Source organism: Plecotus auritus (genome assembly GCF_963455305.1).
Source record: "Plecotus auritus genome assembly, chromosome: 8".
NCBI lineage: Eukaryota > Metazoa > Chordata > Mammalia > Chiroptera > Vespertilionidae > Plecotus > Plecotus auritus.
In genome coordinates, this window is record NC_137782.1 from 107,374,787 (window position 1) to 107,380,444 (window position 5,658).

Sequence of the window (5,658 nt, forward strand, 5' to 3'; positions counted from 1 at the left end):
AGCGTTTCGGCACCTGCACTGCCACCAGAGCCGGCCAGGCCGCCTGCCCAGAAATGTCCTCCATCACCAGAGAATCTAGATCAGTATCTCAGGAGGGGCTGTGTCTGATTTGAAACCTACTTATCAAAAATTCAGTTCCTTTATAAGAGCTCTTCTCCTCCTCCTAACCCACTTTCACCAGCAGACTCCCTGGCTGCCAAAGAAACTGTTGAGAAAGGTGTGTGTGTGTGTGTGTTTGTGTGTGTGTGTGTATGTGTGTGTGTGTGTGTGTATCTTGAATAATTAGGGAATTTTTGGAACTCAAAGTGAGGGAAATAGAAATGGCTTGAGGAAACTTATGGGCAGAAGCTGGTAAAATGAGAGGTCTGTGCAGGGCACTGAGCTGTTAGAGGGAGGGTGGGCTGGCAAGTGTGACTCAGAGCCCATGACGTGTGTGCCCTGCAAAGGCCGGTGGGTACACACATGGGAAGCAGGTGAGCAATCCTGTGACTGGGATTGGTCTGCAAGGCCAGACACGAGACGGAAATCCAAAGGCCGAGCAGAAAGAGCAGGAATGCTCTCTCGATGCCGTTATCTGATCTTTCAAGTCCAGGTTTCAAGGAAACAGCCCCTTCTAAAGATTCAGAATTGCCCAACCTCTAGAAAGTAGAGAAGGGAGAAGGGTAACTGAGTTTCTGGAGAAGAGGAAGGAAGGGAGCATAGTTGACAGTTATGCAGGGTCAGATAGCTAGGTAAATATTGGTTTGCAGCCATTCATACATAGATATGATTTTATTCAACCAGGTATCTTTCTCTATACTCCAAGTTAAGTGTGCTCAGCTCCCTAAGAGCCTGGTCCTCACCATGGGTTAAATGCAAAACCATTTTAGAAGGCACATTTTCATTTTGACATTTAACAACATTGAAAAATATGATTTACCTAATTCTACCGGTATTGGTTCCATAGATATCATACATGTGCAGAAATTACAGCGGTACGGGAAACATTGACTGGAAACAGCAGGCTCAAGGAAACTTGGAGGCATGAAGGAGTTTGCCATCTATGGTAGGTTTGGGTTGTGGGGAGAGGGGGTTGAGAGCATCGTGGAGGTTCTGAAAGAGAAGAAGGCAGGACCCTGGCAGGAGAGAATGTGTCCTAAAACACAGCCCCAAGCCTGCATTCCTCCATATGACAGGTTGTGCTTTCCAATAGCCAAAGTGCTAGCTGAGTCATTCTGTAATTCAGTGAGATTGTATCTTTAACAGATTATTTTTTTAACGGATTATATCTCCTTCCTGTAAATCCTAATCTCTGATGACAGAAAGTGGATGAGTGGCTGCCAATCCATTATGTATTATGCCTGTACTTGAACTTTATATATGTGGAAACACACAGTATTTACATTTTCATGTTAGCTTCTTTCCTTCAACATAATTATTTTGAGATTCATTCTCACTGTTGTATGAATTAGTAATTCATTCTTCAATATTGCTAAGTATGAATAGGCCACAAGTTGTTTATCCATTCATCTATTGATGGATATTTGAATTGTTACCAGTTTTTAGCTATTGTGAATAAATTGCTGTAAACATTCTTGTACAAGACTTTTGGTGGAAACATATTTTCATTTTTTTAAAAAATATGTTTTTATTGATTTCAGAGAAAGGAATAGAAACATCAATGATGAGAATCACTGATTGTCTGCCTCCTGCACGCTCCCTCCTGGGGACCAAGCCTGAAACCCAGGCATGTACCCTGACCAGGAATCGAACCATGATCTCCTAGCTCATGGGTCAACGCTCAACCACTGAACCACACTGGCCGGGCTGTTTCATTTCTTTAAGACAAATACCTAGGAGTAGAGTTACTGAGTTATATATAGGTGTATGTTTTACTTTATCAGAAACTTCTCATTTCACCATTTCACACTGGCAGCAGCAAAGCATGAGAACTACAGTTGCTCCAGCTTCTCACCACTAGTGTGGCCAGGCTTTCCAGGGTCAGCCATGCACATGGGTGTGAAAGGATGGGTCCAGTTTACACTTCCTTGGTGCTAAGCATCTTTTCATGAGCTTATTGCCCATGCATATGTCTTCCCTTCTGAGGCATCTCCTCAAAGTTTTGGCTTGTTTTTTTGAGTTGTTAGTCTTTTTATTATTATTAATTTGAAGGAGTTCTTTATATATGATAGATCTCCTTTGTCAAATATATGTATAGTAAATATTTTTTCCCAGTCTGTCACTTGTATTTTATTTTCTCAATGGTCTTGTAAAGAGGTCTTTAATATTTATAGAGTTCAATTTATTATTTTTCTCTCCTTTATGGTTAAGAGTTTTGGTGCCCTTTCTAAAGACTGTTTGCCTATACCAAGGTCATGAAAATATTTTCCTATATTTTTCTTCTAGAAGTTGTAGAGTTTTAGATTTTAGGTCTAGATCTATTCTTCTGCTCAAATAAATTGTTGTGTGGTGTGAGGTAGTGACCAAGTCCCTCCCACCCCAATCCTCACCCCTCCCACACACACTTATCCAGTTGTTCCAGCACCATTTTCTCCATTAAATTGTTCTGGCACATTTATCAAAAATCAGTTGACTACCTAAGCCTCTCTGGTCTGTCCCATTAATTTGTCTATCATTATGCCAATATTTCAGTCTTAATTAATGTTGCTTTATAGAAAGTTTTTAATTCAGATCGTGTAAGTCCTCCAATGTTCTTGTTTTTAAGAACTTGGCCACTGTAAGTCCTATGCCTAGAACCAACTTGTCAAATTGTACAATGAAGTCTATGAGAATTTGATTGATATTGAGTTGAATTTATAGTTTAACATGGAGAGAGTTGTCATCTTATCAGTTGTGAGTCTTTCATAAGCATGATATATTTTTCCATTAATTTGGATAGTATTTAATTTCTTTTACCAATATATTACTACTAGAGGCCCAGTGCATGAAAATTCATGCACTCGGGGGGTCCCTCAGCCTGGCCTGCACCCTCTCACAATCCGGGACCCCTCGGGTAGGGTCCCTAGGTCTGGCCTGAAATCAGGGCCTATCGGGGCTTTCCTTCCCTCAGTTGCAGGCAGCTGGCTCCCCACACTGCACCCCCCCATCACCGCTGCCACTGCTTGCCATCTGTGCAGCGCTGTTCCTCCCTCCCCTGCCACTGGTCACCTCCCTCTGCAGGCAACAGGTGTGGGATGTGATGGCCTGGTTGGGCTGGGCCTCCCTCTGCACTGCAATCACTGGCCAGCTGCACACCTGTCACAGCATCGCCGGCCGGTGGTCATTTTTTTTTTTTTTAAGTAAGAGTAATGTTTACTGAGCAATACAGAACTGAGTACTATGTATGGTTTACCAGGATGGAAATGCACTGCACCCCACCCCTACCACCTCCAACGCCCAGAGACTAAAGCACTTAGAAATTACACACAATGGCCATAACTGCTGAATATCTGTTCATAACAAACAAACCATAGCATATTTATACTGTATCACATCAAGTGATTATAGAAATCCATTTATATATTGCTTGTATAAAGTCTTTTTTTTTGTAAAAAATATTTTAAAAAAATAAAATATAAAACACATGTGCAGTTGAAAGCCCTTCCAGGACAGCCAGTCTGTAAACATTCAGTGAGTATGTGCTTTGGAAGGGCGCCCATACCTTGTGCCCACAGCAACTCCAGCAGGGCCGGCAAGGGTGCACCTTGGCTGCCACTCCAGGCAGGACTGAGCTGGACCATGGTGGGTGGGTACAGCAGGGCCTGGCACTGTGCCCTTCTCCAGCCTTGCATCAGGATCAGGGTCAGGGTCAGGGTCAGGGCTGGGGGGCAGGAAGATTTCAGTTTCACTCTGAGTTCCATACTCAGCCTAATTTTGGTTGCAACTCATGGCTTTTCCTGGCTGCTCGGAGGTCCTTTGGGTGGATGCCTTGGCGGAAAGGCTGGAGAAGTGCCCACTGCTGCCTGGTTGGGTGTCTCTCTGGCCAAGAGCCTCTGTCCTGCCCCCTGCAAGCCTGGCCCCAGGCACAACAGGTCCCCTCAGGACTACTTTGGTCTCAGCATTTGGTCCTGGGTTTCATCAGCCTGGGTTTCTTCCCCTGGTGTGGATGATCTGAGTTTCACAAAAAAGCCTGGCTGATGCTGGCTGTGCTGAGCCTCATTGACGAGTTTTTCATGCAGCAAGGAAGAGCCCTCTGGGACCCTCCTCCTCCTTCCTCTTCTCGTCTCCTCCTCCTCCCCTTCCTCCTCCCAGCCCATGGTCACTTCTTTTCCAGCTGTTCCAGCAATGGGTTGCCTTCTGAGTCGGGGGTCTTAAGGCTGTCAGTCCTGACGATGCAGGTGAGGCAATGCTGACTGAGCATCAGGATCAGCTGCTGCTGCTCCTGCTTCATTTCCTCCATCTGGGTTTTCAGCTCCACATTCATGAGCTCCAGCCACTCAGATTCCCGCTGCAGAAACTCCATCTGCTCCTTCTTCTTGTTCCGGCATCAGGCTGCCGCCACTTCGTTCTTTTCCCAGTGCCTTTTCCTCCGCTCCTCTTCCTCTTCTAGCTCACTTTTCACAGGTTGAGGCCTCTTGCCCAGTTTCACCTCCAGGAAGTGCAAAGGGGTGATCATGGCCCCAGTGTTGTGGATGTCAGCGTATTTCAGCTCCTCTGCAGTCAGGGCTGAGCTAGGGAGTCTGGTCAGGAGGCCGAGCCCTGGCAGAGAGCCCACAGTCAAGGAAGGGTCCGGGACCTGCCCAGGAATCATGGCAGGAAAAGTGGCAGTCCAGGCCTGCAGGAGCTGCAGGGAGAGGCTGTGACCCCGGGGCCTGGGTCAGGCTGCAGGCGCCATGCCCACTCAGGAGCTGCTATGGTGCCAGCCCCGCCCTGCAGTGTCCACCACTGCCAGCACTTCCTATCGCAGCTGCCCAGCATCCCTCCCACAGGCTGTGGCCTGTGTCTCCCGCTTTGAGGCAATCGATTGCTGGACTCTGCCTGCCTACCTGATCGCCCCCAGCTGCTCGTCTGCCTACCTGATCACCCCCAACCGTTTGCCTCCCTGCTGATCACCCCTACCTGCTTGCTGGGAGGCGGGGGCCAGCCCGGTGATTGGCCATGGTGGTTTTGGTCTCTGGTCATTCTGGTTGTTATGGTTGCTGGGCTTTTATTATATGGGATTTGCGGTATAGAGGTCTTATGTGTGTTTTGTTAAATCTAATCTAAAGTATTTTATGATTTTTTGGGATGGAATTTAATGTAGAAATAAAATGGAATCTTTATAATAAATTAAATTTATAAATTTTCAAATTTACAAATAAAATTTATAAATAAATAGATTTTATAAGATTTATTTAAAAATAAAATTGATTTTTGCATATTAACCTTGTATGTTGTGGCATTGTTAAATTATTTATTAGTTCTAGTAACTGTTTTGCAGACTTCATAGGTTTTCTTTTACATAAACAATCACTTGCCCTAGCCGGTTTGGCTCAGTGGATAGAGCATTGGTCTGTGGACCGAAAGGTCCCCAGTTTGATTCTGGTCAAAGGCATGTATCTCAGTTGCAGTATGCAACCAATGCAGGAGGCAACCAATCGATGTGTTTCTCTCACATCAATATTTCTCTCTGTATTTCCCTCTCTTCCACTCTCTCTAAAAATCAATGGAAAAATATCCTCGGGTGAGGATTAAAAAAAA

At 45.2% G+C, this 5,658-nt stretch overlaps 1 pseudogene across 1 annotated transcript; it reads right to left on the reverse strand.

Moving 5' to 3' along the window:
• Positions 1-4,237: 4,237 nt before the first annotated feature.
• Positions 4,238-4,732, reverse strand: LOC308256402 (jun dimerization protein 2-like; annotated as a pseudogene). Its single transcript has one exon. The product of its transcript is annotated as a jun dimerization protein 2-like (transcript).
• Positions 4,733-5,658: the final 926 nt, after the last annotated feature.